Source organism: Paroedura picta, chromosome 5, assembly GCF_049243985.1.
Source record: "Paroedura picta isolate Pp20150507F chromosome 5, Ppicta_v3.0, whole genome shotgun sequence".
Taxonomy (NCBI): Eukaryota; Metazoa; Chordata; class Lepidosauria; order Squamata; family Gekkonidae; genus Paroedura; species Paroedura picta.
This window is the reverse complement of record NC_135373.1, coordinates 52022425-52047591: the sequence shown is the minus strand read 5'-3', so window position 1 is coordinate 52047591 and position 25167 is coordinate 52022425. Positions and strand designations below refer to the sequence as shown.

At 43.5% G+C, this 25167-nt stretch overlaps 1 protein-coding gene across 1 annotated transcript in view; it reads left to right on the top strand.

Moving 5' to 3' along the window:
• RASSF8 (Ras association domain family member 8) overlaps nt 1-25167 on the top strand; it is a 98393-nt gene that overhangs the window by 12691 nt on the left and 60535 nt on the right. The gene's annotated exons all lie outside the window — the stretch shown is intronic.

The window sequence follows — 25167 nt, the reverse complement described above, 5'->3', positions numbered from 1 at the left end:
TAAGCACCAACTTTTACTGTCTGTTTATTTAGGGAGCCATCTATTTGACTTCAGGAGTAAAGTATCTTGATCTCATAACTAGCCAGATTGCTTTTCAGGACTAGCATGATGCTGCCAGGAGTACCAGTTCCCAATTTTCTGCTCCTGCTAACCTTGATTTCTGTTCTCTTGGACCTGTTTCTGGTATCCTTTTCAGGTCATTTCTTCTGCCTGCCTGGTGTCCAGACCTCATGGCTGCCTTTCTTCAAATCCTATTCATCCCAAATCCATTTTGCCATGTGAGAGAGGGGCCTCGCATGTGGCTTGAATAGCTTTTGAAATACTTCCAAAACAGGTGTTGGTATTTTGACTGGTGGCATTACGTAAGTCAGCCCCGTCCCTTCTCATGAGCATTTGAAGAGGCAAACTCTGACTCATGAAAGCTCACAGAGGAATAAATGGAGGAATAAATGTTGTTGATCTTCAATACGCCACTTGACTTCTATTTTGTTGCGCTACAGTAGGCTAACATGGTTCCCCAAGTTCTGTCTGTTGCTTCTGCTTTGCCCTTATATCTCCTTCCAAAATCCCAGTCTTCTAAGGTGATCTCTTCCCCCCTGGCAGATGTCTTGCTTCATCTTACCTCCCTGACAGTCAAGCATTGCTGCTATTTTTTTAAGCTGATAGTTTAAAGCTATTACACATGCAAAGACTGGGGTGGGGAGCAAAGCAGATGGCCTCTGGCTGTGTCTAAACTGATCCCCTTCCTTATTACTGTTCCTAGACTAGATGGATGGGGTAGACAAGGATATTCCCCCCACACACATTCAACCAAACAGTCTTCAGTCCTCCCCATTGCATGTTTCATTTTTTAAAAGGAAAAGTTTCATTTATAATAAGATGGTATAAAATGAAATCAGAACAGTGCAAGCATGTAATCTCTTAACCCACCATTTGTGGCCTCCTTAAGAGAGTCCCCTTTGCAGAGGGGAGAGGCACATTTTCATTAGCTGTCACTCAGACCAATAGTTCATGTAGTTGTATTGTCCTTTGAGTCTGGGAGCCAGGGACAGATTAGTCACTGCATGTGTCGGCCACCGATTTATCTGGGTGACATTTTGATCTTATTGTATGCCCGGGAGCTACCCAATCTCTGCAACTGACTCTGCACTGTAACTGTAAATATCAGTCCCAAAAGAAGGATGTTCAACCTCCCATCTGGTGGAAAAGGCCAGTGCCATGCAGTTACTATGCTCAGCCTTTGCTTTTGGCTGAGATTGTTTGCTTTTGATGTGGCTTGATAAAACTTCATTTCTGAAGGTGAGTCTGGTCTCTGAAGGGATCCCAAATTCTGTTAGACGTAACGTAGATTGCTATTGGCTAGTTCAACCATTAGATTGCTTCCACTTTGTTTTGTTTCATTTTCCCCATTGAGATGCTTTTGCTGAAATTGCCATGGTTTCTACATAAAAAGTGTGCATCTTTGGGGGAGGGGTGGCTATGGGTTTGAAGGGAGGGGTAGGAACATGGTATTCCTCTGCATAATCCTGGTATGGACCCAGCTGGCAGGGGTTGCATATGGGGCAGCTCCCCTGGGTTTTCTTTTTCATGGGAAGTTTAAGGAAGTTACTGTCTCATATGCTTGTCAACCTCAGCCTAGAAAATTCCTGAAGATACCCATGGAAGAAGAACTTTATTTAGAATCTATGGTGTACCATAGGCCCACCACCCAAAGCAAAGGGGGCTCATGATAATTGTATGTAGTCCACAGTCATCTGGAGAGCCAGAGTTTGGCCATCCCTGCTCTAGAGAAGTAGATCCTTGTAGTGTAGAGATCAGCAGTTAATTCCAGGAGAATTACCACTGGTTTTACCTGAAGGTTTCTTCTCTTCAGTGGGGTGAAGTCACCCAAGGATGGTTAGGTCTTGCCTCTGCTTTCTCAGGTAGGGCTATTCAAATTCAAATGAATTGGGTGGCCTTATCTGGGTGATCAAGAACTGGCCTTCCAGTTTTTGGATAGCCCTCTACTCAAGTAGAAGTCCCATAGCTAGCTCTACTCGTTTTTCCAAAACTATACTGGTATTTTTACTTTTGCTATAACTATTATGGACAGAAAATCCATGGGGGCAGTACCAGGACACCCTGGTCCTACTGCCCCAAAGGTGAGGCTGGTAACCTGATATAACAAGCACTGCATTAACAGCATGGGGAGTTTGCTTTTCAGGAGCTTTTCCTGAGAGCTTCAAGTAAGATCTAGTTTTGGACCCAACAATGAGGAAGTGAGCTGCAAAAGGTACTCTTATAAGGGCCCAATATCATTGAAAGCTGACTCTCTGCACCTGTGGCCAGGGAGCTGCAAATCAAACTTAGTCTAAGAGCAGAGTCATAACAGTCCATGGTCAAGCTGGAAATGAGTTTTCAGAAGCCAGAGCCAACTCTGAAAGCAAAAATCATTACTGGAAGTCAGTCCAGAAGCTGGGGTGGTAGATGGGGAATGGAGTGCTAGAGCAGGTAGGGAGGGTCTGGTGTAGAGACAGGACAGGTCACTGGAACAAGGGTACCTGAGTCAGGTTACCAGGAGCAGAATCCAAGTTGCACATCCAAGAGGCAGTCCGAGGTTGTATTCAGGAGCCTATCTAGCAGAGCTTCTCCATGGTGAGCAGGAGCCAGGAATGTGGGTGAAAGGGCAGGGAACATGGATGTTGCACCCACAAGGAACCTGAGGTCACATTGTCCTTTAAATGTAATTTGGTTGCCCTTTCCCAAGTAGCTCCACCTGGGCTCAGTCATTATCAGAGCTGTGTCCCATTTAACCTGACAATGAGCCGCTGATTGTGTACTCGATAGCATGCTGTCAAACCAGCTTGCCTGCACTGCTGCCATTCTCCTCAGTCATATCTAGCTTGGATACCTGCGAGTTCTCGAATGGCGGTGCCTCCAAATGAGGCATGACAGCCTTGGTGCTGAGGAAAGGGGGTGGGTTGATACTTTCCTCACACCTTCCTCAATCAGAAATGACCCTTCCAAGAGGGAATGTCAGCCATTGTCAAGTGTCCCCCCACCCGCTGCGTCTTAAAGCCACTAGGGCTGGGGAGATTTCTGAGTGGGGAAATAATCTGCTGGTAGGTGCTTATCTCTCCTCTACACCTCTTTTTGGCAAGTCATACATAAATTGGTATCCATGCCACACATGGATTGGTTCAGAGCTGTTTGACCAAATTTAAAATAGTTTCTACAATAATGTGGATTTCTGAAATGCAGCCCCCTTCACATGACAGTTTATAATCTTAAGAGTTTTAGGTTTGTTTCTTAAAAGGGGCTCTGCTTTTGCTTATATCCGACAAAAGGAGTTTTGACTCTGAAAAATTCATACCATGGAAGTCTTGTTGATGTTTAAAGTTCTCCTATTCCCAACTCTTGCTCTGGCTTTACAGTGAGAGTCAATTAACTGTACAAGCCATTTAAGAGTTCTCACAACCTCACTATGTGGCTTTCTCAGTTGTGACAATGTTCCCTCCCCCCCAGCATATGGAATGGTGGGAGGAAAATCCAAAGACTTTTTGCAGGATCTACTGAAGGCATGTTTGTTTCTCAACTGTAGGAACATGGTATTTATCAGTTGCCCTATCCAAACTCACCTGTGGAATGAATTTTGTTAAGGAACAGTCTAACGTTTCCTTTTGGAAGTCATTCTCCTCTGCTGGAACACCATTTTTACATGATCCTTAGCAACACCTTTTGTTTGCACAGGGCTTTAGGGACTTCAAGATGACTTTAGGCTGAAGTGGCAAGTGAGAGGAAAGTTTAAATAGAGGTTTTCCTCCCTTTGTGTTGTTTGCAGAGAGGTAATTTAGGGGTTGTCTACACTGAGACAAAACAGATGTCTTCTTATCTTGAAACAGCTCCGTAGAAGAACATTTTGCATGATAGATCGAGGGAGATTTTTCTCCTGAGCTGGTAAGTCCTCAGAAGCTGTAGCTAAATGTACAGCTGTGTACCTTAGCATCTTTCCTTGAGGTATAATTTGCCTTCTCACCCATTCAAAAACTTAAAAAAAAACCATGGTAGACAAATTGCTTAACCCCAAAATACAGAGAAGCTGTTAAGTTCAAGCAAGCTTTGAAATTTCTGCGTTTACGGATTGGAGCAGAAAAAGTTAAGATCATTTATTCCCTTTTGTGAATGAAAACTCCATGACTGGGTGTGTGTGTGCGTGCATGCGCTCAGGCATGTTTTTTAAAGATTGCAGCTGTGTGTTAAGATTTCTAATTCTAACTCTACTGGGAGCTGTAGCAGAAATTTCTCAAGGCCATACTGCCCAAAAGAGAACCCTTAAGTCCTGATAGGAGTTATCTGCCCTTGCTTTCCAAGAGGGGAAAACTCTTCCCCATTAGTAATATGATCCATGATTGCCACAATTTGTTCTTCTTCTTTTTGTGCATGTTTGTGTGAGACATTGGAGTCAGGCTGTTGCATTCCAATATCTTTCATCTTTATTTAAGATATATCATTAATCATTAATAGGGATTTTTTTGTTTCTGTTTGTTTCTCAGCCACCCTGTATAAAGAGCTATTGAAGTGCTGGAGGAGTTTTGTTCCTTTAAATAATTTCATTGTTTTGTCTCCTTCAAGTATGATTACTTCTCCTGTTTCGCAGGGCTGGGAGAGTGGGAGGGCCGCTGGTTGCCTCTCCTCTCCTCTCCTCTCCTCTCCTCTCCTCTCCTCTCCTCTCCTCTCCTCATAAATGTTTTTCTCCTGTTGTGTGTGCATGCTTCCCCCCCCCTGTATGCCATTTTAATGATAACTTTATAAATAATAAATAACAATTAATAAAATAATAGCAGAGACTTAGGTGGCCACAAAGTAAAACTAAAACACAAAGCCCCCAGCTGTAAATTAAGTCTTTACTCATGAGAGCCAGAAGAGAACCAGAGAAAACTGGAAATAACTAGTCTGACAATAATAAAAAGGGAAATTGTAGGGAGAGGAAGGCTCTTTGCTGAAGTGGATTTACTCCCACATAGAAACTTAGAAAGTGTAGTACTTGCTGTGTGGAAAGCTGATTTCAATTCAACTTCAGGTGAATGCAGAAAGGGAATGCTTTGACTGCACAACAAGGTTGCAATGTAGAGACAGCGCTGGGAGATGTGCAGCATGCCGGCAGTTCAGTTTATGCAGATTCAAAATAGTTGGTATAATTTGCTTGTCTCTGGGGTTCAAGAGCTATTTGGGCTCATCCAAGGTGTGGTAGTCACCCAGTGAATTCTCCTGTTTCTCTGTTGAGAGCTTGTCCCCTAGCATTGTCATACCATACCACAAGCTTTTAAAATTCCCTTTACTTTTACAAGTGGATTGCTATGTGGCTTGGGGGGAGATGGTGTTTGCATAAAAATAACACTCCAACCCCTTTAGAATGGCAAGAGGTAGCTGTGTTGTCCTTTGGATTGCCTTGGTATAGTGGTTAGGAGTGTGGACTTGGAATCTGGCAAGCCGGGTTTGATTCCCCACTCTTCCTCCACATACTGCCAGCTGCGTGACCCTGGGCTTGCCACAGCACTGATAAAGCTGTTCTGACCAAGCAGTGATATCAGGGCTCTCTCAGCCTCACGTATCATCATCATCATCATCTTATTTATATCCTGCCTCCCCCCGGAGACTCGAGGCGGGTCACATAAAACCAATCCCCTAAAACCAATACAGTAAAAACATGGTAACCCACAGTAACACCTATCCTTAAAACAGAATTAATTATAGCTAGAATGGCGGCAAGTTTCATCGTAGACTAACCCAATCTCCGCAACATACCTCATAGGGTGTCTGTTGTGGGAAGGGGAAAGGGAAAGCGGTTCTTCGTCGTCGTAGTCTTTCATCGTCTTCTGCATAGTGATCAGGAGGCCGCAGTGGAAGAGTTGCCATGGGGGTTTGATAGCCTTTTCTTCTTTACCAGGTACTAGATTCAGTAGTCTACTGCTTGTGCTTGGGGCTGGGGTTATCAGGTACATTTTGAATGTATTGTGCTCCCTACTGCATAACAGTCTTTTCTTCTTGAGTTTTCTGGCTTCATTGTGAGGTTGCTATCAGTCCCATAGTTGATGGTTCAAAAGATTTCTATTTCCATGCTAAGACACTGTTATTTGCTATGGCTCATAAAACATTGTTGCTTTCATGACTGCCCTGAGGTTGTCCTCAATGCATTCTCTTGAATTGATATTCTGAGCAGGACTGGAGTTCTCTGATCTGGCATAGAATGAAGTGGGTCAACTTAATATAACTCCTTTGTCATGTTGTGCAGTGGCATCCAGGGATACATTATTCCTGAAGTAGTTCGAGATGTTCCAGAAGTTCTAGAAGTCTTCATTGGCTTTATAGCTGTAATTTCAAATATTTAAACACTTCAGACAGAGAAATATACTCTGTAGGTTCCTTAAATTATTAAAAGAATACCGTTAATTGGCTTTTAAGTTGTAAACATCTCAAGAACCTCTCATGAACTCCTGTATGTTAAGAAATAACTCTTTTCTACAGCAACCCAATAGACCTGAAGAAATGAGCTTGGTCTCTCAAATGCTGTTAGTGTTTAAGATACTGCTGAACTTCTGTTGAGTTGCGCTAGAGTAGGCTAACTTGACTACCATACTTCTAAAGCTATTTCAATAATTATAGACCATGAATGGTTATTGGGTTTCCCTAGACAACATGTGAATAAATGGTTTTCTATCAGGACGGGAGAAGACAGGATTCCAGTGTCACTGTGTTTGTATGTTTATTATGTGTTTCTGTATTTGTGTTAGTCTGTACCTGCAATAGTTCTTACTGAAATGTTCCAAAATAATGGCATAAAGCCCATGGTCGTGGAGTAGCACTGGCTCCCAGTTTGTTTCCAAGCTCTATTTTAAGATGTTGGTTTTGATTTTATAACATTGTTTTAACGCTACAGTTAATCTGCCTGGGTGAAAAGAAGAGGGTGGGAAGATGGCTTATAAATAATATAAATTAACAGATCTCATCTGAAACCAGGTGGGTGTAGCAAGTTGATCTGCTTGAGGAAATTCTGGAATCTTTTTAAAAGCTATATTAAGTGACTGATAAAAACAAAAAAACTTTCTTTGGACTAATTTAGTAGAGACTATGGTGTGTAGGATGGAAACCTCATTATACTACTGTCTATGCACTGAAAGTGCACATTGTGTGCTGAATTATGGTAAAAATGGATGTTTGCTACAGCTGTTTCTAGGTTATATATAAAAACTTTTTGTCAAGCCCATATAGTTTGATTGTTTAATTGTTCCCTCTGACAGACAGGCTGCTACCAGTAAATTTGCATACCAGCTTAATGAGATGTTTTTCCAAAGCAGATGACATGATTAAAAGTGTTTATTAAAACAGACAATATAATTACTGTTGCTATAAATACGAGTCAATCTTTGACTATTCCTCCCCTTTGAAACTCATGGGCACCCACGCTTTCCCAAGGTCTGTGTACTTTGAAATTTGGGTTGTGCCTTGGCACTCTGCAATTCTTTCTTTGTGTATAGATTTTGTCATCTGAAATGTATCACTCTTTACTGTGATGCTTGTGCTAAAACAGTTGCACAGGTTGTATTATCTTTGACAATCTCCTTAAACTGGAACTCAATTAAGATCTTGAAATCTCTCCCACAGCTGTTCTCTTGGGATCTTTTAAAGGAGGAAGAAACACCCCATCACGTGGGTGTAAGGCACCTTGAGCTTTGATTGTAGTGTGTGTATATGTGTTTATTTTTGTTTGGCTAGTTTCTAGGCATGTGGTTCTTCTTTAATAACCAATGAAGAGACCTGTTGTTCCCTCCTGGTTTTATAGTGCTAATCAGATAATATTAGTCCACAGGGAAACAATGCATCAATTATGATTTGTACAAGGCTTATTGTCTGCATAAAGCTTTCTTCTCTCCCCATGTGCTTATTGGAAATGCTTCATTTTAAGACCTAGTGTGTGCCAAGCTGGGGTGGGGGATGGGGGAGGAAAGTGGGATAGCTGAGTCCTTCTAGTCAGACTCTCCTCTGTTGTTGAACAGATGGGTAAATTCATAAAGAAAGGTATTAAAGTAGTATAATAATCTGCTCTTCTAAAGATGGGGCAATAAGAACAGGCTGCCACATTGGGGAACCCTGCTGGGTTTGTTATCTTGCGTGTCAGCCAGTTTAGAGGAATACAGAACTTCCTTAAAAGTACTACTTTCTTCCTGGGTATGCCTGTGTCCTTTGCCTTGATTACTGAAAGTTGTCAGGTTTCAACCTTGAAGTTCATTCTCATTACCTCTAAAAATATTGGCACAATTATATAATGTAATTATATAATTCAAGCCTGTGTTTCTTTCCATTAACAAGATGATGTGCAGTACGGTCATCTATTTCTGTACTATTGTTCTTTCTTTCTTTCTTTCTTTCTTTCTTTCTTTCTTTCTTTCTTTCTTTCTTTCTTTCTTTCTTTCTTTCTTTCTTTCTTTCTTTCTTTCTTTCTTTCTTTCTTTCTTTCTTTCTTTCTTTCTTTCTTTCTTTCTTTCTTTCTTTCTTTCTTTTTATACCTTGCTTTTCTCTCCAAAACAGTTTTATGTTGTTCTCCTCACCTTAGTTTTATCTTCGCAATAACTGTATGAGGGTATCTTAGGTTTAGCATGTGTGAATGCTCCTAGGTCACCCAGCAAGAATGGGGTTTGGGTCTGGCTCTCCCTGGTCCTATTCTAGCTTTTCTCAACTTTCTTACCATTGAGAAACTCCTGAAACATTCTTTGGGGTTTGAGAAACCGCACAAGCGGCATGATCATTCAGAATACGGTTTGGAAGCATAGCTGTGTACATGCCCTCCTGTGTTTCCTCCCCTTCCCATTCCCTCCAGGCCCATTATTGGCCATTTCGGGAGTGGGGAGGTGATGATCATATATGGTCATATCACCCAATACATGTTAAACAAATTTTAAAATATATATTAAGAATTAATTCTCACCTATTTGGGAAACCCTTCCAGGACTGTCAAGAAATCCCAGGATTTCATGAAATCCTGGTTGAGAAAGCCTGTCCTAGTCCAACACTGCAACCACCACATCTCACTGGTTCTCAATCTTGTTCCTTTTTGCTAGGGCAGTTGAAAGTGGTTTGGCTTTTTCTGCTTCCAGAACACAGAGAGGAGTTTGTACGGCCTGTCTCCAGGGATCAGGCACTTTGGCCAGAGGAAACTTGAGCTGGGAGACTGCTGTGCTGGAGAATGCTGTGAGTTCTTAGCCGACTTACAGCAACACTGTAGGGTTTTCAAGGCAAGAAATGGACCGAGGTGGTTTGCCATTGCCTGCTTATGTGTCAAGTCTCTGGACTTCCTTGGTGGTTTCCCTCTAAGTACAATAGCTGAAGCAGAATTAGCTTGCCTCATATTCCAAATGTGTAAGATCAATCATGCAATCATGTATTATTATTGTTATTGTTATTGCAAAATGTATAGCCCCCCTTTCCTTTGAAGACTCAAGGCAGGTTACATAAAATATAAATTCCATAAAACCCCTTAACCTGTATAACACCCAAGGTACCAAGATGGCCAGGTCCCTCCTACCTCCCAGTCATCTAACAAGGGGTACGCTAAAGGTTGCATAGCGGAGCATGAAGGGGCCTATTGCTCTTGCTGGCCTGGCCTCAACCATAGACCTGGCGGAACTAGCAGCTCCATCAGGGCCCTCAGCTCTCTTGGGAGCTCATTCCACAGCAGCAGTAAATGTAAATATGTGAATCTGAAGAAATGTTAGCCAGTTCTGAACACTACATTAAATTATGTGAACCTCCATGCTTGCTTAACCATGCTATGATGATTTCTGATTGTTTTATCAATAACTAATTCAAGCTGTTGGTGAAATAGACACACTGGAAATATGGGGAGAGCAAAACATTATAGATTTGCAAGTTGATTAATTCTGACATTGTCTGGTGTTTCTACTGTTGTCAGTAGTCCTGCAATGATGCTGTATGTTATGATGAGAAAACCTCTCAGCCCTTTCCTGAGTCATAAAAGCATAACAGTCATAGGCAATATTTTTGCATTAAAGTCTTTCATAAAGCTAGTGAGTCATGCACGGTAGGAATACATATTCATCACTTTTATGTCTTCTGAGTGTGCACCAAAGTTCAGTGATCATATATTGCTGCCAGTATCTGAAGTGCATACTTTGTAGTATACCTTATCTTAAAATCTGGGTTCAGATTGGAGGAATGTTCTATAATACCAAGTTTGTTATATTTTGAGTAGTGCAGGAAGGTTCAGTCCTGTGCTAGCATAACATGAGGGGATAAGCAGATGACTTATTGGATATGTTACAAAGGTTGTGTTACTATTTCTAAAGCACCTAAAATTGACTAGACCATTGTTCTGCAGTAAAACAGAAGTATATTTCACCCTCAGGTAGATATGTGAATACCCTGGAAAAAACCCTAGAAAAATTGGTTAATTTGGGGAGTACTAAAAAACAACCAAGCCCTCCATTAAAAATCCATTGAAGATGCCAAATAGTATAATTTTATGTGCTAATTTATGTTACATATTATTTATTTATTATATTTGTATACTACCCTCCCCGAAGGCTCAGGGCAGTTTACATCAAACAGGAACAATACAATAACTCAGTTTATAATGGTACAGTAATAATAACAAGATGAAGAAGAGTTAGTTCTTATATGCCGCATTTCTCTACTCAAAGGAGGCTCAATGCGGCTTACAGTCACCTTCCCTTTCCTCTCCCCACAACACACACCCTGTGAGGGAGGTGAGGCTGAGAGAGCGCTGATGTCACTGCTCGGTCAGAACAGTTTTATCAGTGCTGGTGTGAGCCCAAGGTCACCCAGCTGGCTGCATGTGGGGGAGTGCAGAATCAAACCCAGCATGTCAGATTAGAACAACATTATTGAACAATAGAACACTGGGGAGAACAATAAGTCAGTGCTTAATGAAGGCCCAGTGTGGTGAGCGGGTCTGCAGTGATGGTTGTAGGGGGGGAGGTGATGGGAAGCGGTACTCCTGATCGACATTAACCAAATGACTGGCAGAGGAGCTCTCTTTTGCTGGCCCACTATGTCTTCTCTCCAATGTCAGAAACAGGGCCAGAGTAGGCCTATGCCATTCTTTCCCTCCACCCAGTTGTAAAAAACTTATCCCTCTGGACTGTAGCCACTACCACATGTGACAAGCCTCAGTCACCAAGGACTTGTATGGCCTTGACCCCTCTTCTTCCTACACCCCCCAGGCCCATTTTTTACCATCTTGTGTGTGTGTGTGGAGGGGGGGGGGTGGCAGGTTGACATGACCATATTTAGTCCTATCAGCCGGATACATTTTGTAAATATACATATACAAACACACACATTAATTAACTCCCACCCAATCAGTGAAAACCCTCCACGGCCATCACGATACCCCAGGATTTCACGAAACCCTGGTTGCGAAAGCCTGCTCTGTTTATCCTTCTCACACTTTTCATTGGCTGTCTATATTCTGTTTCATACAAGGGATGGAGGTTGACGATGGCACATTGTACAACAGGCAGTTAAAAAGTTGGGGGTGCAACCCAGCCCACTGCAGGTGCAGTATCTGCACATGGAAAACCCCAAATGGACCCTAGTCTCTTCCGCATCCTGCCCTGTCATAATAATTCAAAGCATTTCATTTGCAATCAGAACCGGTTACTTTTCATTCTGCCACTTGTAAGTAATACAGAGTTCCCATGCTGTGGATATTTTGTTTTCTAAAAGTGACAGGGTTTTTTTTATTTCTCAGATAAAACTAACAACTTGTTTACAAATTTACTGCTACTTTGACTTCTGTGGAACTTGTGTACAAAATAATTGTGGTGGGTAAGCCTCAAAGTAGTCCAGCTGCCGCTCTTTAACACCTTGTTGCTTCAAGTATTTTTTTTTCTAGGAACGTATGGGAGGAGAGAGGCCAGAGTGTATTTCTTTTACTGTCATTATGTCCTGGCAACAGTGAAAACTGAAAGTCACCTTCTTGCTGCAGTTCTGTTAAGAAAATGAAGATGCAGAAACAACTCAGTAATGACCAAGAATTGCTGTATAGCTGCAATATGCTAAACCTCCATTAGATACTGTTGTCCAAGCGAGCGCCAGACTCTGTCAGCAGTGAATTATCTTTCTGACTCCTTTGATAAGTGGGTGGCTGGTGCTGTGAGAGAAAAGGGGGGCAATAACGAGAACCACTGAAAGTTGGAGTTCTTCGGACAGAGCTGCAAATTCCCACAGCATTTATTTCCTAGGGTTACTCAGTGTTGGGTCTGGAGTTCACAGATCTTGGCTACACTTGGGTTGTCAAGCTCCAGTTTGGGGCTTGGAGTTCTGCCAGAATTACAGATGATGTGGACTACAGAGAACAGTTACCCAAAAGGAAGTGGTGGCTTTGGAAGGTATACTGTAGAATTCTAGATGAAATCCCTCCCCAACTTTCCCTTTCCAGAGGCACCATTCCCAAATTTACAGAATTTTTTTCAGGCCAGAGTTGGCAATTCTGCTCTGTGAGTACTATGTCATCCTTTTCTGTGAAATATTTGCAGTTGAACCATATACTTTTCCGTGGTTGCTTTCATTTCCTGGTCCTAGTTTTCCACCAAAATAATTTTTAAAGTTCCTACCAGTTGTGCGTACAGGTTCCCAACCTAATTCACCACAGTCAGACCTTTAATTTCCTCAGCCAGTAGGAAAATAATTTTTCTCAGCCCCTTCTCCTTTGGCAAAACTCCCTTCCTCAGCTGTATTCGTGTCAAGCTGCTTCTGGCCCCAAATTCATTCAGTTAGGTGTGGGAGGGAGTGACTTGCATAGGACAGAAACCCATAGAGACTTCATTCAGAGCTTTCTGTCTATGAGCAGTGAGAAAGAATGTCTCTGTGGCATCTCTCATAGCCCTTGCCTGGGTGAATATGCCTACCTTGCCTGCAAACCCCAGGGAATCCTTACTCCGGCTGGCATTACAACTGCTTCAGTAGTATACTTTACCAGCCAGGCCTTGGAAGGTATTTGCAAATTTGCTGTACATCCTTAGACGCATTCATCGGCCACTACAAGATCGACTGCTTCATCTCTGCTAATGTAGTTTTTGGACACAGGCCAAAGTTTGCAGAGCGTATCTTAATCCCACCGTTGGCAACAGGCCCCCTTCCCTAGCAAGAGCACCTGCTCTGGAACTTCCTGTCTTGCAGGAATGCCTTCCTCCTTCAAGTTAGAATGGGACGTGGTTTGTAACATGATTGCTTCTTCTGCATGGAGGCATTAAGTTGGGGAAACTAGAATGGTTTTGGATGGCCATATTGGTTGGATTCTCACTGCACATGATATTGTACGTGCAGTCTCTCTGTCATGTCTTCGTGTTAAGCTCAGTGGATATAATTTCTACTGTCCTCTTTCTACACATACAAGGTAACAACCATGTTTTAAAGGTGGAGGAGCCTCTGTTGCTCAGTAGAAGAGATGCTGCCTCGAACACAAAGGCTCAGTCTTTTAAATTCCATCCATGGCATTTCCCATTAAAGATTTGAAAGTAGGTTATGTGAAAAACTTTTACCTAGGACACTGGAGAGTCATTGCTGAGCTGAGTACACAAGGCTTGCCTTGATGGATTGATGGTATTCATTCATTCATTCATTCATTCATTCATTCATTCATTCATTCATTCATTCATTCATTCGATTTATATGCCACCCTCCCCTGAGGCTCAGAGTGGTTCACATAAAACAGGAACAGGACAATACAGTAAACTCGAGAACCATCAGATAAATAACAATTCAGTATAAGGCAGCCTCTTGTGGCGCAGGGTAGTAAGGCAGTCGATATACTGTCTGAATCTCTGACCATGAGGCTGGGAGTTCGATCCCAGCAGCCGGTTGAAGGTTGACTCAGCCTTCCATCCTTCCGAGGTCGGTAAAATGAGTACCCAGCTTGCTGGGGGGTAAAACGGTAATGACTGAGGAAGGTACTGGCAAACCACCCTGTATTGAGTCTGCCATGAAAGTGCTGGAGGGCGTCACCCCAAGGATCAGACATGACTCGGTGCTTGCACAGGGGATACCTTTACCTTTATAAGGCAGCAGCTTGTGTTTTTTTCTCTCTTTCAAGCCTCTTTGCAGGAAATGCTCAATGTCTCTGCATTGACAGTCTTTTAACTGGAATAGGTATGAGGGTGCGTCCCAGAGTAGATAGGTAGCTGCAAGTTGCCCCTACTTCTTAATCCAGTGAGAAGAATCCACCATTTGTCAAGGATGCCCTCTACAATTGGAGTAAAAGAAGCAATCACAGTATGTCCACTGTTCTGTTCTATTAGTATGCTGTATGGCTGCATATGAACACTTTTGAGTCTTATTCAGAAACCTCACAAATGTTTACTGAAAGGGGAGAGAGTTTGTAATATTCAGTCTTTCTCTCTGCCCTTCCTGTAGCTCATGGCAAAGTGGCAGGATGCTGTACCAGTTTTGAAAACAGTTAAAAAAATTGCCAGGCTTGCAGAAAATTGTGACTTAATTTTTTTATTTGAAATTGTACAAATTAACTGAAGGGAAAATGACCAAAAGTGGTCTGAGGACTGAGCTTGCTTTGAGAGTAGTAAAGTACGCGGATTAGCATGTTCCAGACCCTGAGAATGTGTAGAATCCAGGAAGGGAATATTTGGAGGGCATTTTGCACTTGCCCCTCCTTACTGGCACCCAGTTTGTATTTATTCAGTTTTTGGTCAAGGTTTCTCAGATTCCTAAGAAAAATAAGAACTGCCCATTTAAAATATTGCTAGTTATACAAATAACCTTCCAGACTATACAGGAGAAGAATCTGCTGTAATATTTTGCACTCTTTTGTACAAGAGTGATGTGAGAACTGAAGGAAGCCGTTTCTCTCTATAGCTATATAGTCCTGCCTGCTTGCTTTAGGGGATGGGAGGAGAAACAGAAAACAATGTAGTAGCAGCAAGATAATATATACAGCAAACAGATAATGCATGAATAGATAACACACCCTTTATGTCCCTGTTACCTTAATAAAAATGCCTGCTTGAAGAATTCTGTTTTACACATTTGTGGAATGACAGAAATGTGAGAGCCTTTAAGTGCATGAGAGTACACTGACTAGATTTTTTTGCTTGTGTACCAAACAGCTGAGAAAGCATTCTGACAGGGATGTGTAGGGTGGGAAGCAGAGGTGAGGTAGAGGATGTTCTGCCTCTCATAATATTAGAACTGGAGGGGAGTTACTCACTCCAGTCAATCAGTAGAAGGCATTGAGCAAGAAAAAAAAAGAACTCAACATCTAGGTAACTTATGTGGTTTGCTAGAGTTGGGTGCTATTGATGGCTGGTCACTAGGACAGCTTTAGGGTAATGGCTATCATGTTTTAGGGGCTGCCTGACATAAGCCTTTATGTCTTGCTAGTAGTTTTCCCAGAGGCATCAGTTTTACTGTTGGAAAGGCTGGACTAGATGGATAAATCCTTCTTTTATGAAACCTTTGGTGCCTATCTTCTTGAACTTTTATGAGAAAATCAAAGAGAGGGAGTTTTATTAAATTTGTGTGTATCTTTAACCCTCCCCCCGCTCCGGAGGAGCGGGAGGAATAAAGGAGTAAGGGCAAGTGGGGAGGAGTTAGGGCGGGCCCTGTCCGGGATAAAAACTCGGAGGGCCCAATCAGGAGCCGCGAAGCGGCTCCTGAATGGGCCCTCGGAGTGTCACTCGAGGGCCAAGCAGCCAATGGGGAGCCGCGCAAAGCGCGGCTCCCCATTGGCTGGTTGGCCCAGCCTCGCCTGGGCTGGCCGGGGAGTTACCGCTCAGAGGAAGAAGCCTTCCCCAGCGGTAAGTCCTCCGGCCGGCTTCCCCTCGCCCAGGAAGCCTTCTGCCGGGTCCTGGGGCAGGCTCGCCTGCCCTTGGGCCCGCCAGAAGGCCACAAAGCCCACTCCCGAATTCCAGAGCCTTCTGCCAGGCCCTGGAGCAGCCGACCCTGCTCCTAGGCCCGGCAGTAGGCCGCGGAGCCCACCGCCCCCGTCCCAAGCCTTCTGCCAGGCCCTGGAGCAGCTGAGACTGCTCCTGGGCCCGGCAGTAGGCCGCAAAGCCTGCCGCCCCCGTCCCGAGCCTTCTGCCGGGCCCTGGGGCAGCCAAGCCTGCCCCTGGGCCCAGCAGAAGGTCCCAAGGCCACCTACCTTCCTCTGTTCCTCCCTTCCTCCCAGCATTCCCTTTCTCCTTCCATTCCTCCCAGCATACCCTTTGTTTTCCCCTTTCTCCCTTCCTCCCTCTCTTCTATCTGCCTCTTTCTGGCTACCTGTTTCTATCCCTCTTCTTCTGTCTCTATCTTCCTCCCTTTCTTTCTGTCTTTCTGTCTCTCTCCTTTTCCTCCTTCCTTCGCCCCATCCACTCATCATGCTAGGGCCCGCTGTATTTTGCCCACAGCGGGCTTAATATCTAGTTTATATATAGAGAGCCTCTTGTGGCGCAGAGTGGTAAGCGGCAGAAATGCTGTCTGAAGCTGTCTGTCCATGAGGCTGGGAGTTCGATCCCAGCAGCCAGCTCAAGGTTGACTCAGCCTTCCATCCTTCCGAGGTCGGTAAAATGAGTATCCAGCTTGCTGCTGGGGGATAAACGGTAATGACTGGGGAAGGCTCTGGCAAGGCCACCCTGTATTGAGTCTGCCATGAAAACGCTGGAGGGTGTCACCCCAAGGGTCAGACATGACTCGGTGCTTGCACAGGGGATGCTTTTACCTTTACATATGATATTGTTTCAGATGCGAGGCTGAATGGTGGACTTGTAAATCAGCTTAGCATAGTGGTTAGAATGTTGGACTATGATCCCATAGACCAGGCTTCCTCAGCCAAGGGTTTCATGAAGCCCTGGGGTTTCTTGATGGCCATGGAAGGGTTTCCCAAATGGGGGGGGGGAGTTAATTAATTTTTATGTATTTTAAAAAATATGTTCAACATTTTCCAGGTGATATGACCACATATGTCATGTCAACCCACCCATCCCCTCCCAAAACAGCTAATGATGGGCCTGAAGGGGGTGGGAAGGGGATCATCATAAATATAAGAAGAAACTAAACCTTTCATTTGCAACTTGGACTCCAGGGAATGGCAGAGGACAGGAAGGCCTTGAAGATCATTGTCCATGGGGGTCGCGATGGGTCGGACACGACTTCACAACTAACAACAACAACAAACCTTTCATTTGCAACTTAAGGAATACTTTTGACAAAATGAATGATTCGGTCTAATTTTAGTTCATTGATGTAATAATTTATGATTTATCAACAATTTTTATTGTTAATGTAGTGCTCAGTAGATACCCCAATATTTACAAGTGTTGTTTACTGTATACCCGTATAATGTATGTTGGATTCATGTTAAAATGTAATTCATCATTCAAGTTAATTATTTTTAAATTAGTGGTTTGAGTCCATCCAATTTCTTTTGCCCAATCCTGACTAATTTCATCTTAACCCCCTTCCCACTTGGCTTTTCTCCAGACCGATCTCATGATCCCTGCAGAATCTTAGATCATCAAAGGGCATCCCTTTCCTCCTTTTTTAACCATGGGATCTATCCCTATATGTTTTCCTATGAGCAGTTTGTCTGCCCATTCATCAATGCTTCATGGCATATGGATTGCTTTATCAGTTCTTTTGTTTCAGTTTCAGGACTTTTGGATCTTTAAATATGCGTTCTTGAACTTTCCCCTGCAAAGCCTTCCAAATCGTTTAAATGTTTGCTGAGAAACTTCAAATACAATTGTGAGCCACCCCAAGCATTTTTGCTTGTTTGTGTTTGTATTTTCAGATATTGAGTCAAGACAATATTTATTTTATTGTGGGATTTATATTCCGCTCTGTTTTCAGAAATTCATGACAAGAAATATGAAAATGGGAATAGATTACTTAGAGGTTCTTAATCCAAAGTCAATTTTGGGTAAATTAAAAAAAAAAAAAACTAGGGTGAAGAGTGTAGTTACAGATTATACTGAACAACTTTCCAAGAGAGTCACTGAAGAGCCGGTTCCTACCCAATTAGGATAAAGATTAAGCCTCAATGCTTTCCCAGTGGGCACGGTTGAGCCTGCATAGGATTGTTCACTTTGGTTCGACAGTCCTGGAGAGGGCAGTGTAGGGAGGAATGAGAGCCCAGGAGGATGTGATACCATAGAGTTTGCCCTCCTAAGTTCCAAGGCAATTGATTCCTGCAGCCAGGAGCTTAGTTGTAATTCTGGGAGAATTCCAGGTTTCACCTGGAGGTTGGTCACCCTAACTCAGCCATCTGTCTTAGGGGCTCCTGCTTATCCACTTCGTTCTACATCCCTAGATCTGTGTCACTAAGGCAAACTTTCTTGACTCAACCGTCCTTCAAGTAATTATTATATAACATTCAGGACAACTGGTTCTTTAGAGTTCTAGACTTTTGCGATGCTAAAACATGGAAGAGTGAGAACTACAGGATGCAATAGGAACTACACTGCAGCAGCATCCAAGCTTTGGATCAGTCAGTGCAATACACTGAGCTTGTTTCAAAGGAAGTGGGAAAAGAGCATATCCATAGGTCCCTGAATCTTTAACATTGCTGTATATACTGTGTATACCTGCTCTGAGCCTGTTGAGAAGGTTGGGCTACAAAATTATAATAAGAGAAAACAAAAGGGCCACACCATTTAGAATCATAGAGTTGGAAGGGGATCTTCAGGGTCATCTAGTAGTCCAACCCCTTGTACAGTGTAGGAACTCACAACTACCTGCCTACCCACGGTGACCCCAATTTTATGCCCAATTTTTTTCCAATAGGCAAAAGAGCCAATCGTGTAATGAAGAGGGGGGGAAATCCCCCCCCCCGCATTTCACCTGGAGCTTTTTCAGGGAATCTGCTAATCCTTTGACATTTTTACAGCAGAGTGCAATACTGCTTCCCCTTATAAAAATGTAATTTAGCAAATGTCCCTATTAATGCTTGGCTGACTGCTTAGGTTTCATACCCTTAAATTAGAACATTGTGCTGTAGTGAACATTATTAAGAAGAGATTGCTCTCACTAGTAGCAGTGTGCTTGAAAGGGGGGGGGGTGATACATGAGTCAGGGAAATATTGCAATCCCCTCAAGAATCTAACAGCATTCTCAAGAAGACTCAGCTGTTCTTTTGGAGTGACTTTTGAGCTCATTAGTTAAGGCTTAAATGTGATTTGTTTTCCTGTACCATGGTTGAGCATTGTGTCTAAATACCTAAAGCATGGCTAAGGATTGGTTACAGTCTGGAATGTGAAATCACGTCTTGGTAGGCTTTGAGAACCACACATTCATTAAGTATGTCATCTGTGCACAGTCAGCTGGGCTGGAGATGTCCTGTACTTCTCCAGCATCTGTGCTTGCAAGGTGACAGGTGGATCTTGCCAGTGTCCCTGTAGCTGTGTTAACATGTTACGGTAAACACATGTGCTTCCTGTATGTATGTACATATAATAACTGGATAAATATGGCACTTCAGTCACATGTTCAGCTGGACATGCATTGAATATAACATGAAAATCAGTTGCTGCTAAAGATATAAAGAAAAATTATGTGTACATTGTACATATGTGTACTGTAACTTACAAAGTGGACTAGTAGTGTACGTGACATTTTGGGGCAGAATAAATGAGTCCAATAGCACCTTTAAGACTAACAAAGATTTATTCAAGGATTGAGCTTTTGAGTGCATGCACTCAATTTTTGTTGTGCTTCTTCAGACCAATATGGCTACGCACTTGAATCTATCTTTTCGGGGGCAGAGTTTATCTTGACAAGCCATACCACAGTGTGATAACCCCTAGGTAGGCCCTTTGATGTGCAAGGAGGAAAAGTGGCCACTATCCTCCATCTTTGTTCCTGACAAGCAAACACAGATCAAGCCAGACATGGCTACCTACAAGGCATTGTGTGTCAGAAAATTGGTCAGCTGGCAGGCTTCATGTGAAATCAGGATCCTCAGCAAGAGGTCTCCTAGCAAACATAGGAGTAATGCAGTTATTTGCATAAAAGGGCAGGGCAGGATGTTCATCTCCACCTGAGTATCACAAAGACAAAGGAGGAGACCAGTGGCACATCTAGTTAACTATTCTGTATTATTTCTTCTTGGTAAAAATTAAATCTTCTAGCAACTTCTTTCTGTCTTTAAAAAAGGCATATCAAAATCCCATTAACTGAGGATTCTCCACACCTGGATTCCCCCTCCCAATCAGAATGCAAAAGAAGTCACTCCCAAGGACTCTCCCAAAGTCATTGACTCCAGATACCCTTAAATGGCCCATTAGAGTTTCATTATCAGAATCTAGATCATCCATTAATGGACCTCTTCTTCTTTGACATTGCCTTCCTAATCATATCAAGGTTTTGCTTTAAGGCACAAATTTGCTATAAAAAGGGAGCATCCTCGTAGTGGGCTCTACCTCATGGGAAACCTAGGGCAGGCTGCTGGGCAGGACAGACTGCTGCTCCTTCTGGACATCCCCTCCTGTTTCTGAACAGGTAAATATTCTGAATTCTCCCCATCTTTCCTTTTGTATTCCTTAGGAACCTGTAAGTTTTTGCTTGTGTGTGAGTTTTGAATGAACCCCTTTACTTTTTCCAAGTAAATCTCCTTGAGTATAAGCTAAATTGGTCATAATTATTTATAAAGGCTTTCTCCCAGAGAAAGGACCCTATAAAAATTAGTGGAAAGATCTTGCATTATCCAGCCTCTTGCAATATTTATAATGACCTTCATAGGATCCATTTCAGGTAACCATTTGGTTCCTAACAGGGAATAAACCATAGTATTCTGTCCATAGCAATATATGTCCTAGGTCAGAAATGTCAGCCTACCATGCAAAGTAAGCAGCACTTGTCTTGTCCATTAAAAATGGTCTGAGCAGTGATGTCTGATGTCTTTGAAGAGTACGGGTTGAGCCAATTATGGTCCATGCATGTGATTGGTGCATGGCTACTCCCATCTTTACAGCATCCCTTTTAAATTGTATCTAATTATGTGAGAGTAAAGGTAAAGGTAAAGGTATCCCCTGTGCAAGCACCGAGTCATGTCTGACCCTTGGGGTGACGCCCTCTAGCGTTTTCATGGCAGACTCAATACGGGGTGGTTTGCCAGTGCCTTCCCCAGTCATTACCGTTTACCCCCCAGCAAGCTGGGTACTCATTTTACCGACCTCGGAAGGATGGAAGGCTGAGTCAACCTTGAGCCGGCTGCTGGGATTGAACTCCCAGCCTTATGGGCAAAGCTTTCAGACGGCTGCCTTACCACTCTGCGCCACAAGAGGCTCTTGTGAGAGTAGGCCCACACAATTATGATGCATCAAATCAAGCAGGATTCATTAGCCCTATATAAGAGGCTTAGTAGTCTACATTTTATGACTTGTCTGGGACTTCAAACATGGTGGAATTGGCAGTTCTGATATTGTACTCTGATCTGACAAGGACCACATAGACTGCAGTACATGGCAATAAGAGAGTGTGCTTTTTTGGGGGGGGGTAAATTAGCTGGCCTATTTAAAAGTAGGGAGATGGATTTATTTTTAAAAATCTGTGCAAGATTATAATTATTAGTGAGTAGTAGTGGTTACAAGGTCTGGAAACCCAAGTTCAAATCCCCATTCTGCTGTGGAACCTGTGGACCAGTCACTCTCTCTAACTACCTCACTACCTAACTACCTCACAAGATTGTTATGGGGGTAATATGGAGGAGAGGAGAACAACATAAGCCACTTTGAAGGCAAAGTAAAATGAAGTCAATAAATCTCATTCAGGTTCTCATCCTTGTTATCTCTGACACAGACAGGTTTTTCAAAAATTCTGGCAGAATTTAAGGCTTACATTTCTATTACAGTCTGATATGGTAATCTTTTAGGGTTTCTTTTTTTTTCAAAGATGTGCAAAATAAGCCTAAAGAAAACAGTGTTCAGCCCTTAACCACAGAATAGTTTACACAGCCTGTGTCTCCACTAGTGAGTTTGTACATGGAAAGCTAAAGAAAGGGGGAGGGAATGGAAAAGAAGAAAGTGAATCCTCCCCCCCCCCCACCCACCCACCCACACACACACACACACACACACACACACACACACACACACACACACACACAACAGTTCCAAGCAGTGTTTGGAGAAAACGCCTCCTTCAGAGTCCATGGCTATGAGGGCTTTGCCTGTATGAGCCTGGATTTTGGACAGTGTGGTCTCTGAGTTTCTACAGAAGCTCCTGATGCTTCCAGTCTATGTGATGTTTTCCTGTAATGTAAACACAGCCAGCTTGAATGTCTGTCTGAAACTGGGGCAAGGCATCTGGCCTGTGGCCAGACTCGGATCTGGAGAAAAGCCAGTGCGTTCTCCTATCCCCCCCCCCCCAATTCTTCTTCATGTTGTCTGGTATCTTAAAGATGCCTTAAGTACTAGACCTCTGCCTTGTGGGTCAACAAAGGATTAAATGATTATCTCTCTACCTCTGGTCCTGCTGATGACTTCTTTGTTGAGATGTTGATTGCCCACTGTGTATTTATAGTGACCATTTTCAAATCCTATTTCCATGTTCAACTCCTTGGTCTTTTTTGTAATCCTGCTAGCTCCTGTTAAGTTGCCTATGGTCCCTCTCTCACCTATGCCAGCTAGATGGTTCAGGAAGGTTGCTTACAGAATTTCCTCACCTCTTACTACAGCCGTCTCTGTCAATCTACCCCTCTCCTTTTCCATGGTGTAGTGATTAAGAGTAATGGGTTGATTCCCAGGCTTGATTTCCCACTCCTTCAACTGGGTGACCTTGGGCTAGATACAGTTCTCGTAAAGCTGTTCTCAGGAGTTCACTTAGAGCTCCATCTACCTCACAGGTGTCTGTTGTGGGGAGAGGAAGGGAATGCAACTATCCACTTTTTTTTAGCCTCCTTTGGGTAGTGAAAAGCAGGGCTCCACACCTACCTTCCACTCCTCGCACTCCACTTACCCTCACCCTTGATGCTCTCCCCACCTACTCCCACCTTTGGCTCTCCACTGACCTCCACCTTTGCATCTCTCCCTGTCTGCCCCCACCTTTGGCATTCACTCACCCCCACTCTTTTTCCTCTCCCACCTACTATCCATTGGCACTTTTCTCACCCACCACTGCAGCTTCACATCCCACCCTTGGCATTCTTTCAACCCCCCCCCCCCCAACACACACACTATTCTCTCCACCTACTTTTCAGCAGGTAGGCTGCTAGCTTAGTGGGGTGGTAGTGAAGACTTCTCCCCAATTCGGGGGAGGGGGCCTGAACAAATTGCAGAAGGAGGAATCTCGGGTTGCCAGGCTGCTACTGGGCTGAGCACAGCTCTTGGCCTGCTCCACCTCTGCCATTGGGACAGCATGGTTCCTGGGCTGCCATGCTTCTGCTGCCAGGCCCAGTGTGGCTTCAGGACTGCTGTATCTCAGTGGTGGGGCCAGCACAGCTCCTGGGCTGCCATATTGCCACCAGGGCCTGATAAACTCTGCAGCTATACTGAAGATGCCAGTCTCCTGCCAGGCCCTATGGCCTTGCTGGCCAGCGGGGGGAGGGAGTAGGATTAGCCCCACACAAAAATAGATAGGGACTCCCAGCTTTTCAGTATCTATGTTGGAGGTGATGCTCTGGTTTTGGGGCAAAACCTATATTATAGAAACTAATTCTACCATAGAGTTTTGCCCAAAAAACAGAGCATCATCTGACCTGCCTATATCACTTCTGGGTCGCATAGACACTACGCTGAAATGCCAGGCATTCTCCTTATACCCAGTAAGTGCATTTCCCCATCCCCTGCTGGCTGCTCACAGTGAGTGACCATGCAACCCTAAGCTATACCAAGTATCCGATTGCCAGGTCCCCATTCTCCAGAATTGTGGCACACCCACATGTTCCTGGTCTTACTCAACTTCATGGTTACCATATGTGGACAGAGTAACTGTACATCTAAGACATGCGTCTGTGTGAATATGGCCTGTTTTTCAATAGGAACCCAAATCTTTTATTCTAATAGTGAAGTTGGAGAGTTTAAAAAAAAAACTGAAAATGATAAAAGGAATACCTGTAGCTTTAAGCAGTGGATTCCCTCAGTAGCTGTTGCTAGACAACCACAGTACTCTTGGCTGGGTTGATGTGAGGAAAAAGGCGGTGGCAGCAGGGGGCGGGGGGGGGGGGCGGCTCATCAGGGTAAGACCTGGTTGGGATTGCCAGCTCCACGTTGGGTAAAATTCTGGAGATTTTGTTGTAGAGTCTGAGGAGGGCAAGATTTGGGGAAGGGAGAGAACGCTGCTGCATATTATGGCGTAGAGTCCTTCCTCCAATGCAGTCATTTGTCCAGGAGGACAGATCTCTGCTTCAATTGTAATTCTGGAAGATCTCCAGATCCCACCTTAGGTTGGAAGCCCTGGGCCTTGAAGTGACCCCTGGTGACTTGATACTATCTGACTTGCATGACTCAGCTAGTCCTGGCTGCCTGCTACTGTCTAACAGCAGCCACCCTATAAAAGCCAGTGGGGTGTACTTATTAGATTAGGCTCCTGTGGAACAAATGCAAATTTCAAAAAATCACAATTTTGCTGTAAAATGGACTTGTTGGTTCTCCCCCCCCCCCTTATCCTGGAGCCCAGTATTTCTCCTGTATTAACTCTCCACTCTATTTAGTTTAGAAGCTAGAAGTTCCAGCAAGAACCAGCAGAAGGCAAGAGGGCTCCATTCTTGCCATATTAAAACACATGAGAATGAGCAAGAAGCTGCTTTAGAGGCTAGCTAAAGATGTCAATAGTGACTCAAAGTGCCTGTCAGTATATTGGAGCAAGAAACAGATAATCGTTAAAAATAGTAGATATCAGCAGCCAGTGAACTATCAGGATTACTTCTTGCTTGATGTTCATTCATTTCTGCTTTTCAGAAAAAAAAGTCAGTTGGCTTATCCAGAAGTCAAGTAGCTATTTGAGAGATGTCTTCATGAGCTTTGCTTTTTCTTTGGAACCAAGGTATTAACACAAGTGGTTTGGGGGTATTTGTATTCTTGCTGTTTCATTGTGAAGTAGGATTCCTTTCCGGGGAGCAAGTGTAAGAGCAGGACTACATGAGCAACTGAATCAAATGGCCACACTTTCCTTGGATTATATACAACTAAATGCTTCTCTTTGAGAATATCACCCCAAGTCTTA